General features: G+C 42.6%; 1 pseudogene; it reads left to right on the top strand.

Moving 5' to 3' along the window:
* Positions 1-2,021: 2,021 nt before the first annotated feature.
* LOC107396617 (uncharacterized) lies at positions 2,022-7,981 on the top strand (annotated as a pseudogene).
* Positions 7,982-25,039: the final 17,058 nt, after the last annotated feature.

Genomic DNA, 25,039 nt, shown 5'->3' with positions numbered 1-25,039 from the left:
CTATGGGGTTGAGGTCTGGAGACTGGCTAGGCCACTCCAGGACTTTCAAATGCTTCTTACGGAGCCACTCCTTTGTTGCCCGGGCGGTGTGTTTGGGTTCATTGTCGTGTTGGAAGACCCAGCTATGTTTCATCTTCAAAGCTCTCACTGATGGAAGGAGGTTTTGGCTCAGAATCTCACGATACATGGCCCCATTCTTTCTGTCCTTAACACGGATCAATCGTCCTGTCCCCTTAGCAGAAAAAAAGCCCCAAAGCATGATGTTCCCACCCCCGTGCTTCACAGTAGGCATGGTGTTCTTGGGATGCAACTTAATATTCTTCTTCCACCCAACACGAGGAGTTGAGTTTATACCAAAAAGTTCTACTTTGGTTTCATCTGACCACATGACATTCTCCCAATCCTCTGCTGTATCATCCTGGCAAACTTCAGACGGGCCTGGACATGCACTGGCTTCAGCAGCGGAACACGTCTGGCACTGCAGGATTTGATTCCCTGCCGTTGTAGTGTGTTACTGATGGTGACCTTTGTTACTGTGGTCCCAGCTCTCTGCAGGTCATTCACCAGGTCCCCCCGTGTGGTTCTGGGATTCTTGCTCACCGTTCTCATGATCATTTTGACCCCACGGGATGAGATCTTGCGTGGAGCCCCAGATTGAGGGAGATTATCAGTGGTCTTGTATGTCTTCCACTTTCTGATAATTGCTCCCACCGTTGATTTTTTCCACACCAAGCTGCTTGCCTATTGTAGATTCACTCTTCCTAGTCTGGTGCAGGTCTACAATTTTTTTCCTGGTGTCCTTCGAAAGCTCTTTGGTCTTGGCCATAGTGGAGTTTGGAGTCTGACAGTTTGAGGCTGTAGACAGGTGTCTTGTATACAGATAATGTGTTCAAACAGGTGCCATTAATACAGGTAACGAGTGGAGGACAGAAAAGCTTCTTAAAGAAGACGTTACAGGTCTGTGAGAGCCAGAGATTTTCCTTGTTTGAAGTGACCAAATACTTATTTTCCACCCTGATTTACAAATAAATTCTTTAAAAATCCTGCCATGTGAATTCATGGATTTTTTTTTCACATTCTGTCTCTCACAGTTGAAGTGTACCTATGATGTAAATTACTGACCTCTGTCATCATTTTAAGTGGGAGAACTTGCACAATCGGTGGCTGACTAAATACTTTTTTGCCCCACTGTATGTCAGGTGGGGCCTTTGACTCCTCCCTTTTCCTGGGACTTCTTTCGATGATATAGATCTTCGTCTCCCCTCTCCCTGCCACACCTGGTGTGGAGTGTCTGCCTGAATGTTCGTGGCTCCCCGGTCAGGGGGTTTAAGATTTTTGGCATCTGCCTGATCAATCGTGGTGGCTGCCTGGTGGGGTCTGGGTACCTGGGCTCTGCAGGGTCCCAGGCGGTGGGTGGGAGGTTGCAGGTGGGCCTGTGGGCTTGCCGCTGATATCCCCCGGGTCTGCCAGTTGCTGGTTGTGGCCCCCCGGGGCGATTCTCTGTGCCTCTCAAAGGGGCGGGGGCCTTTCTGGTTGCGGTCTCCTTGGGGTTTTTGTGTTCTGAGGCAGTGCCTGGATCTCTGGGACTTGGAGCTCTCTTAGTCTCCTACACATCTTTGGGGGCAGATCTGTGGCCCCTCACACTCTCTATTGGACGCTCCTATAGAGAAACCTTACATAAACAAACGCGTGTACACACATAGGTGCTCACACGGTGCTCTCATAAGTATGGGCTTGGGCACGTTCAACACATGTCTTAAGGCTGTCGTTGCAACTAAATGCACAATGATTTATTATTATCGTGTGATTGTATTTCTTCAAGTTGACACAGTGATAGCTTGCTCCTGTTGTGTTGTTGTGTGTCCCATTTTTTCTCTTCTTTCTCTTTCTGCAGGCCTAGAAGCAGACTCTTGTTCATTGTTTATTTTTGTGGACTCACATGATAACATAGAAATCTATAGTGTTGGTGTTGCTTTTCTAATAGTGCTGTCATGTGTTTTATGTTTCAAACAGCATTCACCATGCCTGGCAAAGAGTCCAAACGCAAGGCAGATGCTGCTAAGCACAGCAATCGTCCACCTCCGCCGGGGCATTTTAAATATGGGGGAGTTCAGGGTGCAGCTATTACTGTTGTTGCTTTAACAAAGCACAAACAGAAGAGTGTTTTCTCTTGGGATTTTGCCGTGTTGGATAAGGTTGTTGAGTTAGGTGATAAGCTGTACACAGATTTACGCGACAACTAAAAGATTAGTGGTCGACATGAGTTTCTCTCTGTTCCAGACTTGCCAAAGGAAATTGACATGGAAGAACAGCGTTTTAAGCTTGTGTACGGGGATTTTGTTTCAGGAGATGTAGATGTAGTTGAAGGCGAGTTAATAGATGCTGGTGTGTACACTCCTCTCCTGGATAGATTGAAGAAGATGTGCACACAGCATGAAACTTGCATTATGACTTTAGGTGGCAATACTTGCGCTATCATTTGTGATAATGGACGTTATGCTGTAGTAGATTCCCATGCACGCTCTGCAGACGGCATGGTAGACCCGATAGGACAGAGTGTAGTTCTGTACTTTGCGAACCTTGATAATGTTTTTCAACATTTTCAGAGGTTTTCTAGTAAACTGGTGGGATCTCAGAAGTTATTTGAGATCACTGGAGTGGATATTGTTCAGATGGATGATGCTAGTACTAAAGATTTTCATTTCAGTCCTTTTTCTAGAGACGTGTCACAGGTGTTGAGTAAACGTCTGAATGTAAAGTCTGCGATGGTTGCTGAATCATCTCGTGTTCCTTCATGTAGCACAAGTGTGGTTAATATTGATGATGACAACAGTATTGTAGACAATGATACAATTTTAAGCTCACTTACAGGATCATTTAATCAGAGCGATGGGCGTTTTAAATATGGCGGCGTTCAGTGTGCAGCAATTAGTCTTGTTGCTTTAACTAAGCACAACATACAAAGTGTTTTTCATGGGATTTTGCCATGTTGGACAATGTTGTTGTTTTGGGCGATGAGCTGTACACATATTTGCGTGACAGTAATATAATAAGTGCTGGGAATGTGTTTCTTTCTGTTCCAGAGTTGCCAAAGGAAATTGTTATGGGCGAACAGACTTTTAAGTTGAATTATGGGGATTTTGTTTCTGGAGATGTAGACATAGTTGAAGATGAACTTATAAATTCACACAGAATTCTGTGGGTCACAGAAGGGCCATCGTAAGATCAGACTCGCTGTTGTTTCTCATATGTCCAAAAATGAAGAGTATGAGAACTTTCTGGGAAAAGAACATGCTTCTGTGTCAGAATACATAAAAAAATCACAGATGAATTATGTCGGTCACTGTGCTACAGAAGTAGAATTTAGAACTACAGCCAGTGTTTTAGGATTACCCGTATTTATCAACAATGGCACAGATTGGGTCAAATATAGTTCTCAAACTGGTAATTTTGTCACTGAGGGACTATATTCATCAAACTGTAATAATCATTTTGAACCCGTTCTTTGCATAAGACTGGGTAATAAAGAAACATGTTTTGGGTTTTGTAAAGTTGATTCTTTGTCAGACAACGTAAACAAATGCAGAAGGTCAACTATGATGCAGTTAAATGCTGACCCAAACATGGGAAAGATGAAAACGAGGAAGAGTTTTTCCAGATATTTAAAGCAAAAAAGGCCTTACGCAGAAGCCTCTAATTATAAAACGGTAAATGCAGTTAAAGACAAAATAAAAAGTCAGAAGAAAAATGCATACAAGCAAAATGTTGCTTACAGAGTGAAAAAGATCAGTGTGACCAAATTTAAATACAAATTTCTTTTTCACATAAAGAGAAAGTGAAAAAGATGGCTTTGTTTAACTACCATCATAATTTGGCTCACAAAGACAAAGTTAAATGGAGGGCCATTTTCAACTACCATCATAATTTGGCTCTCAAAGACAAAGTTAAGCGGAGGGCCATTTTCAACTACCATCATAATTTGGCTTATCAAGAAAAGCTTAAAAAGATGAGTGTGTATAACTACCATCATAATTTCGCTCATCGTGACAAAATGAAAGAGCTGAGTAGAAAGAAATACCTTAATATTGAGCATAAAACATGTTTAATAGAAAGTATCCAGCATAAAAGAAAGCTGATTAAAGTAAATACACAAAACTTTAATTTTGTTGTAGATCAATTTTTAGAGAAAGTGAAAGATGGACCTGATTTTGTGTGTTGTGTCTGCTCACGGTTGTTGTTTAGACATCAGGTCTTAAACTGTAATCAAGAATACTATAGAAAAATTTAAGAAATGTCACTTATAGCAGATGAATGTGTAAGTGACAATCATCTGCACAAATGCAATGATGCATGTAGATTACCTTGCAAATTGAATGTATGTAGAAATAAATTGTACATCTGTTACACGTGTCATTATAAAATTAGTAAATGTCAGATACCCCCAGAAAGTTCAATCAACAAGCTGACTGTTGATCCCATCCCACCTCAACTGGCACGTTTAAATACATTAGAGCAACATTTAATAGCGATGAATATACCATTCATGAAAATGTTGGCTCTGCCTAAAGGTGGACAAAATGGAATTCATGGTCCTGTAACTTGTGTACCTGCAAATATAGTGCAGAATTGCAGTTTGTTACCACATACCAACATGGGGTCTTTATTACCTGTAAAGTTAAAGCGTAAATTGACATATAAAGGACACTATGATTATCAGTATGTTGACACAGAGCATGTTCAGGAAGCTCTTCAGTATTTAAAACATCATAATTTGCATTATAAAGATATAGAGTTCAATGAGTCTTGGATTAACACATTTACTCAGGAAGATGAGTCATCTGTCTTGGAAGAGGATAGTGGTTCTAGTAAAGATGAAGATACTTGCATAGATGGAGAAGATGAGTTATTGAATGACAGACAACAACACTGTAAGTTTCAGGACACCTGTCTCATGCCAGTAGGTATAGGACAAGAAACGTTGGATCAGTATGTAGATAACATTAAATGTAGCTCCAGGTGAAGGTAACAATCCAGTGAAATTGCTTTCAGATTTTACAAATGAAGCAAAATGTTTTCCCGTCTTGTTTCCTTCAGGATCTAATACTTACTATGAAAGCAGACAATTTCGTTTGACTCTGAATCAGTATTTCAACAACAGGCTTCTTCATGTTGATGGTCAATTTGCTAACAATGTAGAATATATATTTTTTGCACAGTACATGTCTGAACTAGAGCAAGTTGTGTCCAAAGTTTCTATAGCTTTGCGTAAAGGTAAAAGCGGTGAATCTCAGAAGTTGGGTAATTTGATACAGGATCAGGATTCTTTAAATAAGCTGTTAGAGTTTGATGATGGCTACCGGTTTCTTAAACCAATTCGCGGCACACCTGCTTTTTGGCAATCTGCTCAGCGAGACCTCCTGGCTTGGGTAAAAATGTTTGGCAAACCTACTTGGTTCGCATCATTTTCGTCGGCAGATTTGAGGTGGACTAACCTTTATAGTATTTTGAAAAAGGAAGGCAGAACAGAGACAGTGGAACAGCTGGAGGTGGACTAACCTTCTTTATAGTATTTTGAAAAAGGAAGGCAGAACAGAGACAGTGGAACAGCTGGAGTGGGCTGATAAATGTGACCTCCTACGTAGGAATCCAGTAACTGCTGCGCGAATGTTTGATTTTAGATGGCATGTCTTCTTAAGGGAAGTGATAATGTCTCCTGCCAATCCCATTGGTAAAATAAAAGATTATTATTATCGTGTTGAGTTCCAGCAGCGTGGTTCTCCTCACTGTCATTGCCTTTTCTGGGTTTCTAGTGCTCCCATTTTAGATAAGAACACAGATGCGGAGGTCACTGCATTTGTTGATGAATATGTGACATGTGAACTTCCTTCTGAAGACGATTCACTACATGAAGTCGTCTCATCTGTCCAGCAGCATTCTAAACGGCACTCAAAGACTTGTAGAAAGAAAAAAAACTGTCATTTTAATTTTCCACGACCTGCATCTGTTAGAACTTTTATTATTCGCGGTGAAAAGTATCAAGATGCAGTGAAGACTTGCAAGTGTGACAAAACAGATAGCACTGTACAGTGTGCCTGTGCGTCTCAAGATAAAGCACGTAAACAGGAAATGGACAAAGAAGCAGCAAGTGCCATTTTAACTAAAGTAAAGACTGCTATTTCTAGTGAAGACTGTCCATATAACAGTGTAGAAGGTCTGTTTCAGGGCCTGGGTATCAGTCAGGAACTATTTGAGATGGCATATAAACAATTTAGTCGAAATACACATGTTGTTTTGAAAAGGGAAGTTAATGAAATCTGGATTAATCAGTATAGCAAGTTGCTGTTAAAAGCTTGAAATGCTAATCTTGATATCCAGTATTGCGTCGATGCTTATGCATGCTGTGTATACATAATATCTTACATGTCTAAAAGTGAACGGGAAATTGGCCTTCTGCTTGCTAATTCTCAAAGAGAAGCAGCCAAAGATGGTAATCTTAGTGCTAAAGAGGCCTTGAAGAGTCTTGGTAATGTTTACCTTCATAATCGGGATGTTTGTGCTCAGGAAGCAGTCTACAGGCTAACTAACATGCATCTAAAGGAGTGTTCTAGGAAAGTTGTGTTTGTTCCCACTGGTGATAATATAGTGAAAATGAGTTTGCCCATTTCTGTTTTGAGGCAAAAAGCAGCATCACAGGATCTTACTTCAAATGACATGTGGATGACCGGATTAGTTGATCGTTATAAGAGGAGGCCAAATGATGATGTGTTCAATGATATGTGCCTGGCTACGTTTGCATCAGAATATCGTGTTTTGAGTAAAAACAAAAAAAGTAAAAATCCTATAAAGTTAAGTAATGATTTAGGATTTGTTACAAAACGTACTCAGACTAAACCAGCGGTTGTTCGTTACGCGCGTTTCTCTGAAACCAAAGACTCAGAGAAATTTTATCAAAGCATGTTGCAGTTGTTTTTGCCGTATCACCATGATAGTGAACTTAAGCTTAACTGTGAAACCTTTGAGGAATTTTACAGAACTGGTTTAATTAGATTTTTTGATAGAACAAACCACTCGGTAAAAGCTGTTGTACATTTAAATCGGGGTAAATTTGAGTTAGAATCTGATCATTTGGATGCTGTGAATAATATAGTTGGTGATGTAATGTTAGAAGATGCATGGTGTGAGTTGTGTCCGGCAGTTGAAATGGAACGTTTGGAGCGTGTTGAAATACTGAAAGAATCAGAACCAACAGTAAGTGACGAGGCAGAAGTAATCCCAGATTTGGCTCCATGTTCAAACCAAACTGCACATCTAGAGAAGAGAAACACGATGAGGTGAAGGTCTGGCATTGATTAGGTCTTTAAATGATAAACAGTTTTCTGTTTTTAATCAAATCAGGCAGTGGTGTGTAGATAAAGTTAATGGTAATAACCCTGAACCACTGCATGTTTTTGTAACAGGCGGGGCGGGCGTTGGGAAAAGTCATTTAATTCGAGCAATAGAGTATGAAACAGAGATTACTGCCACCAACCTGTAGACATCCTGATAATGCATGTGTAGTATTGACAGCTCCTACTGGGATTGCAGCATATAATTTAGGTGCAACAATAATCCACACTACACTGTCTATAGTAAAGGATGTACGCTTACCGTACACTCCTCTGGGTGAAGAAAAACTATACACTCCTCTGGGTGAAGAAAAACTAAATTCTTTACGTACAAAATATTGTGATCTGCAGCGTCTTATTATTGATGAAATATCAATGGTAGATCATAACCTGTTGTCCTATGTTCATGGTAGATTACGTCAGATTAAACAAACGGGTGACTTTTCACCTTTTGGAATGTCAGTGTAGTGGCTGTTGGAGATTTCTTCCAGCTACCTCCTGTTAAAGGGAAGCCACTCTATTCTGATGGTGTAGGTAGCAACTTATGGTCAAGCCTATTTAAAGTTTTTTTTTTCAGTTACGGGAGAGCAACCTAGCTGGACGCACTCCTCACAAGCTCCTGAAGAAGACCTATTCATGGGTCGAAACGTCGCGATTATGAGCTTGCACTGTAAATAGATTATGTACTTTTATGTTATTTTACCTCTTTTTTGCATTATTAAAAAGAAAGTTCCCAGAGAACACTTTGTGAGCCTCAATCATTTTTGAACTCCACGGCTAACACAGATAGCCCACCACAGTTAGTGAGGTAAGAAAGTTGAAGAATAAATCTTCAACAAAACCATCGGTGCGCTCAGCACAGATGTGGGAGTACGGGGATGAACCGGACGACGACGGATGGACCCGGGTCAGCCGCCGGAGGCCTGGACGGCGCTGCCGTCAACAACAGCCTAACCGTCGTCAGGAACAAACTGACCACCGGGCCTTCCGAGACAGCTCCGGATACCCCCAACGACGGCGCCCTGCCCAACAGCCTCCGAGGCACCGCTCCTACACGGAGGCGCTCAGTTCCGGACCAACGGATGCATGGAGACCACCGACGGGTGAACGCCACGCAGAGCGCAACCACTGGTTCCAACAAGGAACATGGAATCGCAACGACAGAGGCGCACAGAACCGGGCACCATCCCGCGCCCACAACCAGAATCATCAGAACCAAACACAAAGATCCAACGACCTGGACTTTGCTGCGAAAGTTAGAGTTCTGAACAGGCTACTCAAAGCCACACATCACCTGAAAAATGTGGCGGACACCAACAGAAATCCACCAGCAATTCAGCGCATAGCAACGCACCTAGCAACGGTGATTAAACCGGCGGCCCCAAGCAGCAGAACTCTCACACTGATAGACGGAAATGCAAGATCATGGGCCTATAACACGGTTACAATCCTAAAGCAACACTATGAAGACGAGGTGCAAACGGAGAAAGAAACTTTAAAAGCTTACAGCGGAGACTTCCTAGCTCCGTTGGAAATAGCGACCAAGTGGATCAGACGGAACCTGGGTAACCGGTTCCAAACTGAAACGTTCCACGAGATCCAGACCTACGTGCTGTCTGGCCGGATGGATGAGCCTGCAGCTGCACCCGACAGACGGGAGAACACGGAAGACCGAAGGAGACCCACGGTTATCCCCAACCCGCCCCCACCGACAACCCAGGGGAGTCCTGCCCAACGCACCATCTCTCCAACTCCGGACCGGACCACGTCCGCCACCATGACGGAGCCGATCGCCACAGGATGGTCGCCCACAGCGTTGGACATGAAACCATCTCCACAACCTCCTGCACGGGGGACGTCTCCGATCACAACAGCCCCCCCACCGACACCGGAAGCCCTCCCACAGTGCGAGGAGACAACGAGAGTCAGAAAAAGGGCGGAGGAGCAAAGGGTCACATCAAGGCAAGCCACCACTGTGGCAGAAATACACAGAGACCCGACAGAGGCTGAGGCTGCAGATGACATCGAGGACGCCACGACCCAGCCTGATGACGTCCAACCCGAGGATCCAGCCCCCCCTCCCGAACAACAGCCACGCGGATCCAAGCGTGGCTTTAGCTTACGCCCAATCAACAGCCCGAAACCACAGCGGGGAACCTCTCCCGGATGTGGCCACATCCTGGTGCCATCCAGAAACCTACAAAGAAGGATGGAGATGAGCACACTGCGCCAACTTGCCTTCCCCTACAGCCTGCGGTCGCAGCCCAAACCCACCTGCTCCACGGCTGATACATCAGGGGCGGTGACCACGACCCCCCCGGAGGTAAACAGGCCGCACAGGCACCAGAACACCTTCAATAAAACACGTGACTGGTCATTAAATTTACATGAAAAGTGGGTGATTGTGGGTGATTCAAATGTCAGCAAATTTGCCAACCACTACACACAGAATGTACAGAAAGACTCTTTCCCAGGGGCGAAATGGAAGCATGTTGCTGACCTCTTTCGTAAGGCTGTAGTTTCAACTGATGTGAAACAAATAATCCTGTCTTGTGGTATCAATAACCGTTGTCACACAGATAAGAAGGGTTTAATCAGTGAGATCAGGGCAGCGCTACACTGTGCTGCACAAAAGTGCCCCAATGCGGAGATTTTGGTACCTGCAATCAATTTCTCCACAGCTCTACCCCACAAGGAACAAATGATGCTGTTACACCAGAACAGCTTCATCCTCAGCCTCCGACACTGCATCCCCGCTTTGGAACGGAGCAAATTTAAGGTAAAAAAGGACAAGGTCCACTGGACCAAATTCACTGCAAACCGGTTACTCCATCACTGGGGAGAGTGTTTAAAATAAAGAGCCCAGAGAGCCTGCCTCAGCAGGATGGGCTTCAAAGGTCTTTAAATAACATCTGCAACTTGTCTAAACTGTTTGTGCTCTCAGAGGCTCAGTGTTCACTCTTATCCAAGGGTCTAACCTTCATTCCATCCAGGAACAAAACCAGAATGGATGACAACAGACTACAACTTAGATATGATTTACAGAAATACCACAGAAGGATAAAACTGGCTGTTCACTTCACAGATAATAACACCACCAAAATAAAACAGAGCAAGCCGTTCACCTCAGAATCTCAATGGACGCCCCCTGCTGGCTCTCTACCACCTGAGGTGAATAGGCTAATTGATAGAGACCTCATTTATTTTGACGAACGACTTCACACGTCCAGATCAAAACCAAACTTAAGCAGGGAGGAGAGCCAAGCATTGGATGAGCTAACCAAAAATGGGAATATAATTATAAAACCGGCAGACAAGGGCTGCTCTATTGTAATCCTGGACAGAGAGCAGTATATCTGGGAAGGACAAAGGCAACTACTAGACACCAATTATTATAAAAAATTAAACAAACCAATTTTCCCAGAAACAATCCCCCTGGTTTCAAAAATCATTTCACATCTATATGAAAAGAAATTCATTGATGCCAAACAGAGGAATTATTTATTAGGATCAACAGAACCGAGAGCCCGGAGGTTCAATTTGCTACCCAAAATTCATAAGTAACCTGACAAATGGAGCAAACCATATGAGATTCCCCCAGGACATCCGATTGTCTCAGATTGTGGGAGTGAAACTTACCATTCGGCGGAATTCATTGACCACTACCTCACCCCCTTGTCGATTCTACACAGCAGCTACATTAAAGACACATATGATTTTATAGAAAAAATTAAATCCACAACCATACCCGACCAAGCGATGCTATTTACAATGGATGTAGACAGTCTCTACACAAACATTGACATCACAGAAGGCATCACAGCCGTAAAAAACATCCTCATTAATCACCCAAACAGCAAACGTCCGGACAAAGAATTACTCCAACTACTAGATATTAACCTGAGATGTAACGATTTTGAATTCAACAGCCAGTATTTCCTTCAGATCAAAGGGACAGCCATGGCCAAGAAATTTGCCCCAGCCTATGCCAACATATTCATGGCTCAGTGGGAGACAGAGGCCGTCAATAAATGCCCCAAAAAACCACTATATTACTACAGGTACCTGGATGACATCTGGGGCGTCTGGACTCACTCAGAAGAGGACTTCACACAGTTTCTCCTAACCCTTAATACCCACAATCCGTCCATCACACTTAAGGCCACTACCAACACTCAGTCAGTAGATTTCCTGGACACCACCAAATTTAAGGGCCCACAATTTACAAACACTCACAAGTTGGACACCAAAGTGTTCTTTAAACCAACCGACACACACGCACTACTTTTCAAGTCCAGCCACCACCCCAAACACACATACGCAGGACTGGTGAAATCACAGCTACTCAGATTTCACAGAATCTGTACTCGACAGGAGGATTTTGAACAGGCCACAAAAACACTCTTCTCGGCCCTGCAAAACAGGGGCTAATCAAGGTCATTTTTGCAGACATGCAGAGCATCCTTTTTAGAGTCCAGACCCCCCAGTACAGCACCTATGCTCCCAATCATCATGACCTACTCCAAATCAGCCAGACGGCTGATCCACAATATTAAAAACAATTTTACAAAATTCCAATCCGAATCAAAACTCTTAACTGACTTCAGAGTAATTGCGGCCTATAAACAAAATCCAAATCTAAAGGACTGTCTGGTGAAAGCCCAAATTAAACCCCTAAGGGAGCACAAGGTCAAAGGTCACGGGGAATTCTTCAAACAACTACGCTGGGTTCAGAACCAGTCCAACAAATCAGTTTACCCCACCACACTGACAGCGGGACCCAAATCCAAGAATTGTGTGTATCTAATAACATGTAAAACCTGCAAAATTAGATACGTGGGAGAAACAGCCAACACAATTCTAACACGCTTTACCACACATCGTTACAACATCATCCAAAAGAAAGACACACACATCCCCTTGGTCAAACATTTTATTCATCATGGCTGGGATGCATTGACGGCCTCTGTCCTGGAATCCAACCCAAGGTGGTCAGCCCCTCAGAGGAAAAGGGCTGAAAAAACATGGATCAACAGGTTACAAACACATATCCCCGGAGGACTCAATGAGAGATAGTGGACTGACCGGCAGACTACACGCAGGGTGTCTGTGCACGGGAGGTCCAGCTGCCTTGGGCAGCAGGACCCTCCCTAACCCAACCCCCACCCTTACCCTAACCCCACCCTTACCGTAACCCCACCCCCACCCCTAACCCCACCTCCACCCCTAACCCCTAACCCCACCCTAACCCCACCCTTGCCCTAAACCTGACCCTTTGGACGGGTTAAGGCTATGATAAAGATAACCCGTTTAAATTACAGATAAAACATGTACAGCTATACTGTAACATTATATAGGGTAATAATAAGCCGAATTATCACGCCTGAACGGTGTCTTAACTACACATGGGTTGGATTTTACGATTAACTACACTTATATAGGTCTATTACTACAAAGGAAGGCACTATCATGTCATATTTCTCTCTCTCTCTCTATGTACAGCTCAACACGTCCCCTTACCTCTTCTCAACAATTAAAAACCATTGTATTTAAAGTTAAAACTTTAACCTGTCTCTAACAAACAATAACTGAAAAATAAATAAATTGGATCCGATGAAGTTTTCCACACCTTAAACAGGAGACTATTATGTAGACCCAGGAGGAATTACGGGAACTAGAACTACTGGAAGTGAGGACAGACTCACACCTGAACACATACCCACAAAGCCCCATCAACAGAAACAAGCGTCAACGACTCGAAGCAGAGGAACCCTCAAACCCCAAAAAACCCAGAACAGTCTGTTACACAGACACAACCAAATCTGTAGTACCAAATAGGGAGTGTAATGAACCCCTACCAACCGGCCACACCCATCAAGGGACCCAAACCCGACCCAACATACCGAAACCCACCATAGAGTCTGAAGTTGAATGTACAATAGAGATTGACCCTGACCCCGGAATACCACAACAAGTGGTAACACATGATTTGGAAAATCCGACCGACACCTCTTTAATGTCCCATACTCATCAGGAGTCCCAGTACCATTACCTGCCATTTTTATAGCTGAAAGATTTATTATAGTTTTTATAATTATATTTTATTCTATTTTTAATCTTATTATTCATGTTATATGTAGTACATTAGTACCGAAGCAAGTTCCTAGTTTGTGAATTGTTTGTTCACTGACAATGGCAATAAACCTGATTCTGATTCTGAACACATGATTTGGAAAATCAGACCGACACCTCTTCCTACAATCCTACAATTCAAACAGAGACCCCACAAATTGTACAGGAATGGCTGAACAATCTAACCTTGGATGACTGGGATGAACCAGCACCAGCCCATAACCCCCTACCCCAACGTCTCTCAAATCGTATAAACTCGCCACCACCAATAGCTTACCCACAGAGTCCTCCGGAGACTTCTAATAACAAATGTGGGCCAAACTATACCGACTTTATGAGAAACCGGTACTCTTCACGGAACATGAACACCATGGGAGCAGGACTAAGAATTGGAACTTGGTTCCACAAAGACCAATAGTTGTCATGGGGGACTCAAACCTGGCCAATCTACCCCTTATTAATGATGATAAGATCCAAGTAGACTGCTTTCCGGGAGCTACCCTATCCCATGCAATCCACATTCTTAGGAATAACACTCAAACAACAGATGACACCCAATGGGTCATACTGTCTTTTGGATTGTATGATAGAAATCAGAATAATTCAGAGATCCTCAAAACATATGTCACTCGGCTGTTGTCAACAGCTAGAGCCACCTTCCCTTTTGCCAAACTCCTTGTACCACTCGTCAACTTCTCCACAGACTTACATCCCAACATTCAACGGAACATAGCATAGCATAGCATAGTTTATTTATATAGCACATTTAAAATGCAGCATGGGAGCTGCCCAAAGTGCTGCACAGGCTAAAACAAAACACACCATTACAAGGAGCTAAAACAAAGGATAAAAATCTCAATTAAAAGCAGAGAAAACATGATGAATACTAACATATACTAACATAAGGGAACTGAATCGGATTATCCGAGACACGAACAACTATATTCCTTACCTTGACTTTGCACATTTTGATACAGAAATAGATCAAATCCAATGGACAACCGAGATGGGCGAAGCAATGTGGACACATTGGTTGACTTTTTTAATCTCCCAGGGGATCGAACTCTTGTAATAAATGGGGAACGGTCAGTGATAAACCTAGCAAAGTCTCTACATCTCACTAAAGCCCACTGTCAATTACTGGAGAGGGGACTTTCTTTCGTTCCAAACACCAATATCATACCCAACATCAAACAGACATTGGCGGGCCATTTAGAACTTTACCATAGATGGCTAAAACTGGCTTGTTATTATGGTTCTGCAGAAAAGACTGAAATCCCTCCCTTTCATTTGAAATCTACCTGGGAACCTTCGGACAAGGATCTACCAGTGGAATTAAAAAACCTGATTCGAATGGATCAAAGGGAAACTTCCAGATTGATACTCGAAGCTGAAAAACCTAATCTGCGATTGGAGGAGCAACAAGCTCTCAGGGAATTACAATCAATGCACTCTATTGTGATTAAACCAGCAGATAAGGGCTCGGCGGTAGTAATAATGGACAAGAAGGATTATGTTCATGAAGCCCTGAGACAACTACAGGACACAACTTATTACCAAAAGTTAGACAAACCCATATACCCAATGACAACAGACAAAATCCATCAGATCCTGGACACACTAAAAATAAAAGGTTTTCTTTCCAATAAACAACTCCTCTACCTAAAAGGTACCTCCCCGCTAAGACAACGGCAGTTCTACCTACTACCAAAAATCCATAAACCACCAGACACATGGACAATCCCAACACAAATACCACCGGGACAGCCAATTGTTTCAGACTGCAGTAGTGAATCCTATGGATCAGCAGAATTGATTGATCATTTTCTAAACCCACTGTCAACTACTCACCCCAGCTACATTAAGGACACCTATGACTTCATCCAGAAAATCAGATCCCTCAGGGTCCCAGAAGCATAGTTTCTCTTCACCATGGATGTGGAGAATTTATACACAAATATTGACACGAACAAAGGTATGAGGGCCATCCAAAAGGTTTTTCAGGATCACCCGGACCCAACCAGACCAGATAGAGAAATATTGGAACTCCTTCACATAAACCTCACATGTAACGACTTCACTTTCAATAAACAGACCTATTTACAGGTAAAGGGTACAGCAATGGGCAAAAGATTCTCTCCAGCATATGCCAATATTTATATGGCAGATTGGGAACAAACGGCGTTGGACAACTGCACGAAGAAACCATTAACTTACCTTCGATTTCTGGATGACATTTGGGGGATATGGACCCATTCAAAGCAGGAGTTCTCTAACTTTGTAACCACACTAAACAATCACCACCCTTCCATTAGGATTAAACCGACATTACATGAAAGGGAGATCAATTTCTTGGACACCATAACCTTCAAAGGTCAAGATTTTGCTAGGACAAACAAACTGGATACCAGAGTGTACTTTAAACACACAGACTCCCATTCTCTACTGCATAAGGACAGTTTTCACCCCTACACACGTTCGGGGGAATAATCAGATCACAACTCCTTCGCTTCCGAAGGATTTGCAGTAGAACGGAAGATTTTGACGGGGCAAGAAGAACACTTTTCAGAGTACTCCGCAAAAGGGGCTACTCTAGATCCTTCTTAAGACGGGTTCAAAAAGACTTGAATACACAAACACCTACAGACAGACATGTCCAAATCGTCCCTCTTACTTCTTTCTTTTCTTCGCACACTAAACGAGCACACCATACCATTAAGAAAAACTTTCAATCGGTCATGGCCAACACAAGCATGTCAAATCATAAGGTGATTTCGGCATACATGAAGAACCCAAATCTCAGAGACATTTTAGTTAGAGCAAACCTTAACCCCAAAACTACCCTCTCAAACAAACAGCCAGTGATTAAGGGGTACAGGAACAAGACGGGTTTCTGCACACAACAGGGACTAAACCACTCAACCATTAACTGTGTCTACTGCATACAATGCAGCAAATGTAATCAACAATATGTGGGGGAAACCAAAAATGCACTGAAGTCAAGATTGTATGGCCACATCCATAACATCCGACATGGACGCAAGACAGGAACGGCTCTAGTGAGACATTTCCGGGCTCATGGACTCAAAAACCTAAAGATTTCACCTCTGGAAAGTAGGACAGTGTGGTCAGTGGGACAAAGAAGATATAGGGAACGACAATGGATCAGACGATTGAGACGTCACGTACCGAATGGACTTAACACAATTTAACTCCAGTGAAGAGACGGTGATTTGAAAGCAAAGATAATCATGTAAATATAGGGGCATGGAGAATATTTTGCATAATTATTATGGTTTGTTTTACATAAAAAAGATGTGAATTACCAGAAACTCTGGTAAAGTTCTGTATAACCTGTAACAATCAGTGGAAGTTGAATGTATATGTGTCACCTGAACATGTTCTTACCATCCAATTTTTATTATAAATAAATACGAACTGACAAACAAGGCCTGAATGACGAGTTGGACCAAACAGGACTTTGTTCTGAATGATCCCTAACTGACAGGTCTTATCAGTTTTTAATAGTAGGTATGTATAAGAATTGACACAGGTATAAGTATAAGCATAAGTATGTATAAGAACTTATACATATGGATGACCAGGTCATTGGTCTTGATAGAAGGCACTACCATGTAATTTTTTATGCTGTAACATTGTATGGGACAATAATAAATACAAAAATTTGAATGACTCATGGCTTAGTTACTGCGTCTGAACTGTGTCTTAACTACACATGTAAGGGGTTTTAAGATTACCGGTTACTTACACATCTATCACTACAATGATACTTCCAAAATGATAGATTACTACTCACCAAATAAGTTTCATTTTGATCCTAACGGAATTGGTTTGGGATAGATCTTAAATTAAAATCCTTTACTGCTTTCCATTATCAATCCGGGTCTCCTCCCACATGTTACAAAAAAATACTCCCATAATGCACTGGGCCTCAGTCATGCACGGAGGTTCATGGTTTACTCCTTTAATTTTTTAGATTTCAGATTTCATCCTTAATAAAAATAAAACACCCAGGATAATTTATACCGTTGGATGCATCTTTTTCTCAACTTTAATTCGGCCCACAAACGCACTTGATAGTAGGAACTGAAAAATTCTTTGTTATTTTATACTTTCTCAGTTTAACCACGGAAGTGGAATTTTTAGATTTTAAGTTTTATTCTCATTAATAAGGAAGCGCCCAGCGAAATTTATACCGTTGAATTCCTCTATTTCTTAAGTTTAATTCGGTCCACAAACAACTTTAATAGAAAAAGTTTTGGAAAAAAACTCCCATGATGCAACGGGCCTCCGTTATACACGGAAGTCATTGGTTTAATCGTTTATCTTTTTAGATTTTAAATTTTATCCTTAATAAAAATAAACCACCCAACGTAATTTATACTGTTGGATTCCTCTCTGTCTTAAGTTTAATTCGGCCCACAAACGATTGGATAGTATGACCTGGATAAATCCCCCGGGTCGCATAAGATCTCAGCTCAACCGCGGTAAGGACATTTTTCGATTTTAGGTTTTATTCTTAAAAAAATTAAAATGCTCAGCGTCATTGATACCGTTGAATTCATTTAGTTTTTAGGATTAATTCGGCTTATAAACGAACGAGATAGGATGAACTGGAAAAATCCACCGTGTTGCATAGAGCCTTAGCTCAGCCATGGCACTATAACTTTTAAACTTTAAATTTCACCCTTAATAACGATAAAACACTAAACGTAACTTATACCATTACCACCAAATTCCACTACCTCCGGTCCGCCCCCGCCTTCCGCAGCCGCTCGCTTCCGAACTCAATTTTTACTGGTACCCGCTCTACAACGGCTCCACTCCGGTGCGGAGACCTGAGGGGGGCAAACAAGCATGCGCGGGATTTTCGAGATCTTGCGATATAGTCCGAGCAATAAACGCGGAAGTTAGATCCAAACACCCGTTGTGTGGGAGAAGCATCGAAATGAACTGTTTAATCTGCCCATCATTTGTGTTGAGAGATCAGCAGTGTTTGGATCAACAAAGTGTGACTACTTTGATAGTAGAAACTGCATTTATGGCTTACTTTTGTGCATTTAAACTTCAGCCGCCATTGATAGTTGTTAAAAGTTGTTAAACCTGTGCATATGAAACAAAAAACGCCTTTTGTTTATCGATTTATTGTGAAAAACGGAAATTGTGCTTGCTCCTTTTCCTGTTGGACGGTTGTGATTTCTGTCCATTTACTGTGGAGGTGCTCCGGCGTCCGGCGAAAATAGGATCGATTTTATTTATGCTGGACGCCGGAACAGAGGGCGGCGCATGGCGCCGCACTGCCGGAGCACGGCATCAGTAGTGGAATTGCTCTGATTGACTACAACGGGACCGATTTTACTCCGGCGTTCGTGTCGGAGTGGAGCGGAGGTAGTGGAATTTGGGGGTTAAGTTGGTCCATGTCTCCATTTTAATATGGGTCACAAACAATTTAGATAGGACAACATTACACAACTCCCCGTGTTGACATGGGGTTTCCATCAAATACGGAAATAAACTCTTAATTTCAAACATTAGCCCTAAATAACGATAAAACATTTGATTTGTTTATAGATGAGGATTCATATGAATTAGGAACAACCCGGATAGGATGTACCATTTACAAGTTACGAACTATATAAAATTGATTGGGCCTAGGGCAGGATGGATGTTTTCAGGTTTCAACTTTAACAACTAAACTAACAGTTGCAATGATGATAATAACTTAAGACTTATACAACGCTGCAATCGCCAATATTAACCCTTTGATGCATAAATTATGAAATCTTCAACCATGATATTTTTAACAATTTTTTTCATTTGTCTTTAGGTGTGAATGAAACAAATTTCAACAAATATTTTTTGTAAAATTTTATAATTTACAAATAATTTATTACATGTCCATCTCAGTGGACAGCGTGCATTCTGAGCATGAAATATCTTGGCTTGGCTTACTGAAGTCCAAACGGAGGGGCTCAAATGCAATAAAGTTTTCAACAGCTGTGCTTAATAGCAAAAACAAATAAATAACAATTTTGAGTACCTGTCCACTGTAGTGACCATTATGCATCAAAGGGTTAAGGGGTTCTATTTATTTTGGTTCGATGGTCGGAATTTGTTTTTAAAGAAAATAATAAACTCTTTTATATCAAATGGGCGGGGTTACAAAGGAAACCGTTTCCCAGCTGTCCATGTGGATCAATGACTTCCTGGGCAAAATCACCCCACCATTCAATCGGGACTCGATATCCAGACCAATCACGGGTAAGCTTCTTGCTTTGCTGATTGTTGTGGATGTCACAGGCAAAACCTTGGAGTTGTGCGGTGCATGGGACACAAAGTTTTGTCATACTTGCTCTGGAGCTGTGCGGTGTACGGAGCACGAGCAACTTAAGCTCAGAACTGCAGCATATCTTTGCTGTTGTCTGGGCGCCCTTGGCTCCTTAAGCCTCTGAGGGTGGTTCTGGGGTACGGCGGTGTCCAACTTAAACCTTTTTCTGCTTGCTCAGAGGGGTTTGGCTGGAGTCCTGACGGAGGAGAATTTGCCTGGAGCCCTAACACGGGAGCATTTGGCTGGAGCCCTAACGCAGGAGAATTTGGCTGGAGACCTAACACAGGAGCATTTGGCTGGAGTTTTAAACGGAGGAGAATTTGGCTGGAGCCCTAGCATGGGAGCATTTGGCTGGAGTTCGACCACAGGAAATTTGGCTGGAGTTCTACCGCAGGAGAATTTGGCTGGAGTTCTACCGCAGGAGAATTTGGCTGGAGTCCTAACGCAGGATTATTCACAGGTACAATGGAGTTTGGGTCTTCAGCCTTACCCGGGCAAGTCGGAGTAACCTTATGGTGTCAACAACCGACCTGTTTACGGAAGGGTTCTGGGTAGGGGGTGAGTATGCGGCCCCCCTTGAGTTCCGCCTCTAGGAACAAAGCACACAGGGTGTGGCGGTCCAGGGAATCAGGACCTGAAATGTTGCCCAGTCTTATATGAGGAATAGCTTCCCCACTGCACAGCACATTTGGCACAACACACGCTTGAATCTGAGCCGATCCTCAAAGCACTAATTGGATTCCTTCAGATTGACACCACCCCTTTAAAAACTACACATCCCCTAGCCCAGCTTAGGTGGCTAGGTCGTGGATGCAATGGGACCTAGGGCCTCTAAATGCCTTCTCTTAGTATTCTAGCGAATACTTACTTTTAAGTTTCCACCCGAACGTACATAGTTTGCTCAAAAGCTTTAACTTTCCCTTACATATATTATTGGGTTTTGTTTATTTCATTCTTTTGGCAACACTTTTCCAGTACACGTAGTTTACCACATCCATTTCTTTCACCTGAACTCTGTTCACATAATATGCTTTCACATAGCACATACAGGTAAATATATTTGTAGCCCCCTGGGTTACACAGTTTACTTAAAACCCTTCAATGTAGTAAACCAGGTTTGACATTACTTTGTATCAACATGAACAGTGAGGTGCATGTATAATGTTAACTGTAACGTTGCCACTAAAGTTATGCAGTTTATATTTAGTATTTTTCGGTGGAGAAAAGGCCTCAGATGAGAAATTTTTGTTTCTATTTATGTGTGTATTATCGTTTTGTTGATTGTTTAGTCTAAGGATGTTGGACTGAATTTTAAACAAATGAAAGCTGTGTAGGAGCAATAGCAAGCTATGAACACTAGGGGGAGCTTTGGGGAAAGTTCGAGAAGAGGGAGACGGCGGGTGAGGGAGAGAGAGAGAGACAGAGAGAGAGAGCGAGAGGGAGAGAGTGACGGCGGGCGGTTGAGACGGGACGGAGAAGCGGGAAGAGGAGAGCAGAAGCACAGCAGTGGAAGAAGCACAGAGAGACCAACGAAACTTCAGAGCCGTAGTTGTGAACTTAGAAAGTTGTCTGGGCTTATTCTGGTTTAAGTGATAATGCTAATGTAATGGTTTAGAGCAAAAGGAAAAGATTACTTTATCTTAGGTGAAACTGCTAAGTTTCTACCAGAAATCAGCGAACCCAAGAAGACACCCCACCTGTTTTAGATTCTAGTGCACAGTTACTAGACTGGGTAAGGGGGTGCTACATATTGCTAGGTTGATTTTTAGTTATTGCTTTGCATTAGGCACAATCTATGTGTATCTACATTCAAGTGCCTTGCATGTGTGCTCTGCTCCTCTGCTGAGTTTCGCTAGATGTCCTCATTTCCTGGGATAACATCTCTGCTTCATCTACTGGTTCTGGACATCCTATGGTTCCCTAGCTCTCTACGGATCACTGGGGTCTGGTCTGTTCCTGCCCATCTGCTTCCTGCCTACGGAATCCGCTAAGTGGGATTACTACTTCCTGTTTGGGATTACGGGTTCAAATCAAACCAAAGATACTTCATTAATCCCAGAGGGAAATTAGAGTTTCAGTACACACAATTCAGACATCAGACATACATGGGCAAGACACATGACAAGAATTGCTGACTGTGGTCATTCGCAACCCTGAGTCGCCCTGAGTACCTTAATAGAGATAAGAGAGTTACATGAAGGTTTCAGGTGGAGGGGAAAAAAGGCACTTCAGAGCTACCCTCAACCTAGAGGGCAGCTTTGATCTGCAAAAAAAAAAAAAAAAAACACCTCAGCCAGATATGTTCTGTTGTCTGAAGTCTGTTGCATAAGTGTCCACTACGTGGGATGGTGGGTTGGGACTATCTCCATATCTCCACTTCAGTTCCTGCAGCCACAATAAGCAGCACATGTCACCTCAGAGTGGATAGGGGGAAGAGCATTGAGGGTTGGATGGTTGCAGTGACCCTGGAACGTTTCAGCAGCATTCCCGCAGTCCCGCCCAGGCTGGGAAAGGAGACAAGAGTTGAGTTGCCATAGCAACGGCACATTCCACATATCTTCTGAGGGGGGGAGTTTTCGTTGTAGCCTTGCAGACTCAAGGGCGCCAGATTCCGATTAGAAATTGTTTTGGGGCCAGACAGATTTCCTCTCTGTCTTACAGTTTGTAGGTCCTCAACCTCTCAAAATCCCAATAATGGACATTAAACTATCTCAATCCGTGCTGATTCGTCCACTATCCTTGATGGCATCCATCGTTTGTGCCAATAATGAATCTCGGCCAAAGTTCCAAGCTTACGATTCATCTCGACAATTATGAGTCTGAATTCACAGCGCGGTGCAAACCATCTCTGAGCTCTGGGATCAGGCAAATATTCCTCGACAGCTCATTAATTTTCCGGTAAGCCAGGTAGCCTCCAAGGCCAATGAGCAGGAAACCTGACACCAACACCACGAATATCCACATGACTTCAGAGTCCTCCACAGACAGCTGAGAAACAAATCAAGTTCCACTGTTTCCAGGAGTCCATGATGTGTCCAACTGGGTCTGTCATGGAGGGGCATCCGGGAGCCCCTTCTGCCGTTCTCATCGTTGAAAAAAAATTGTATCAATCGCGTTGAGAGACCATCTGACGAGATCCATTTTAGTGAATTTCAGTTTCCAGAAAAAAATGCAGAAGCAGCCGTGCACCCAGCACACACAGACAGACAAAGGGCCTTGAAGATGAGATATGGAGGAGAGGAGGAAAAAAAGCGTCTGCACCCTCCAAGAGCTGGAAGTTTGGATTACTATTGACTATTCTCCGGTGTAGGGGTTTGCTTCTCCTCACTGCTGCTGCTCCATGCCTGAGAACTAACCTTTCCTTCCTCTGCTAAGCCCTTAGGGCCTCTGGGATAATTCAACGATTTGTGGTTTCTGCCAGGACCCCGTGTCCTTGAAGAGGGCGGGGGGGGGGGGGGGGGGGGGGGGGGATGTAGCATCTAGAAATGGTCAGTTTTTCATCTACAGTTTCACCTCTTCAGTATCCGGTCGAGTGGAGACATGAATTTCATCTGGTGCCTTTAATCTGCTGGATTCTGCTATTCCACCAGCTGAAGTCCAGGCATCTGCAGCTTTGCACACAGTGTTCCTGTTTCAAGGCCTTGCAAGCTTTCCTCTTATCGCTTCTACAGGATTCCTCTTGCATCTGAAAAAGTGAAAAATTTCAGCTCATGAGTTAATCATATAATGAAATGAACATGATTAAATGAAATGTTTTGAGTAACCTGTGCTTAAATTAATAAGGATGAAATGAAATATATGACCCATATATTTAATCAGCGTACATGACTTGACAAGCACACACACTCATACACATGACAAGATAATAAAGTTAAAGTAATCTCATGACACATTGCGTTCTGATCCACAAATCAGAACTCCTGTATCTGAGGAAGGTGTGGTATCTGAGGTTGGTTGGTAAAAATCTCTTTACATGTCAAATTCTGGTTGGCCATGTAATCATAATATGGCAATTATTAAAACAGAAATCACTTCCTGAGTGATTCAGCTTGAGCCTAACTTCAGAATGGCCACCGGAGGAAAAAACTCTTTAACCACCGCATCTCTTTACAAGCTGTCAAACCGGTTTCACGCTGCAGCTGACACAGCAAACGTTTGTTGCAGAACAAAACTGACACAGCTCCGACTCCTTAGAAATCCAACCGTTCTAGATGCAAATGATTTCCTCTATTGTTGTGACCTGGAGACATCTCTAGACTGGAATTGGTCGTACTGCGGTTGTTCCTACGGACTTACCTGGGGGGTCCACACAGACTCCCGACATTCCGGATCTGCCACGAAGGTGTCCGATCAAGGGTACGTAGGCACGACGTGAATTGCACCTGATGCCATTTAGATAAATCAATTCGTCAGCTTATAACAACCAAAAATTCTTACACCCAGAATTCATAATTTCCTTCAGATACAAAGGTTCTGGTAAACATCGCACACCATTCCATCATCATACATCACATTCCATCCACTTATATTCATCTATCACATAAAGTTGTTTATAGCTGGGCATGTTTTATAATTTGTTTAGAAAATAAATTCCTTATTTTTTATAAACTTGACTGCATTAATACGAAGTGTTTTTATGATCACTGAAAAAGCAAAGAATCCTAATTCTTCTGATTAAACATTCAAAGATCAATCAGGTTGATATCCTATACTTATGTAGAATATCACATCGTGTTGGTCATGAGTAAAGGTAGTATATTAAGCTTAAAAGCAACATATTTACCCCTCTTACAAACATGCCAGAATTGTGTGAGGTGTTTTTACAAAAACTGTATAACTAATACTCCTGGACAGGGTATGAATTACACAAAGGCTCCTGGGTAAATGTTCTGCTTTGCCTTGGCCCCCAAAATGCCTTGAAACGGCCCTGGGTGTGTGACGTGAGTTTTTAAGGTGATCTGAATTGTATCAAATGTATAAATATTACATGTGTATAACTTATTGCTTATGAGTAAAAATGTGTAGTTGAAATCAATCTACCTACATTTTACTTTCAAGCTTTGTTTTCTTGTTTTTATGTAACCATTTTCCTGTCCTGTCTGTCTCTCATCTTCCCGAATCTCCTTTAAACTCTCCAGAAAAACTGCAGCCTGGATTCTTACTTTTTCACCTC

This window comes from Nothobranchius furzeri, chromosome 14 (assembly GCF_043380555.1).
Source record: "Nothobranchius furzeri strain GRZ-AD chromosome 14, NfurGRZ-RIMD1, whole genome shotgun sequence".
In the NCBI taxonomy this organism is placed as follows: Eukaryota; Metazoa; Chordata; class Actinopteri; order Cyprinodontiformes; family Nothobranchiidae; genus Nothobranchius; species Nothobranchius furzeri.
This window is presented reverse-complemented; position numbering and strand designations above follow the sequence as displayed.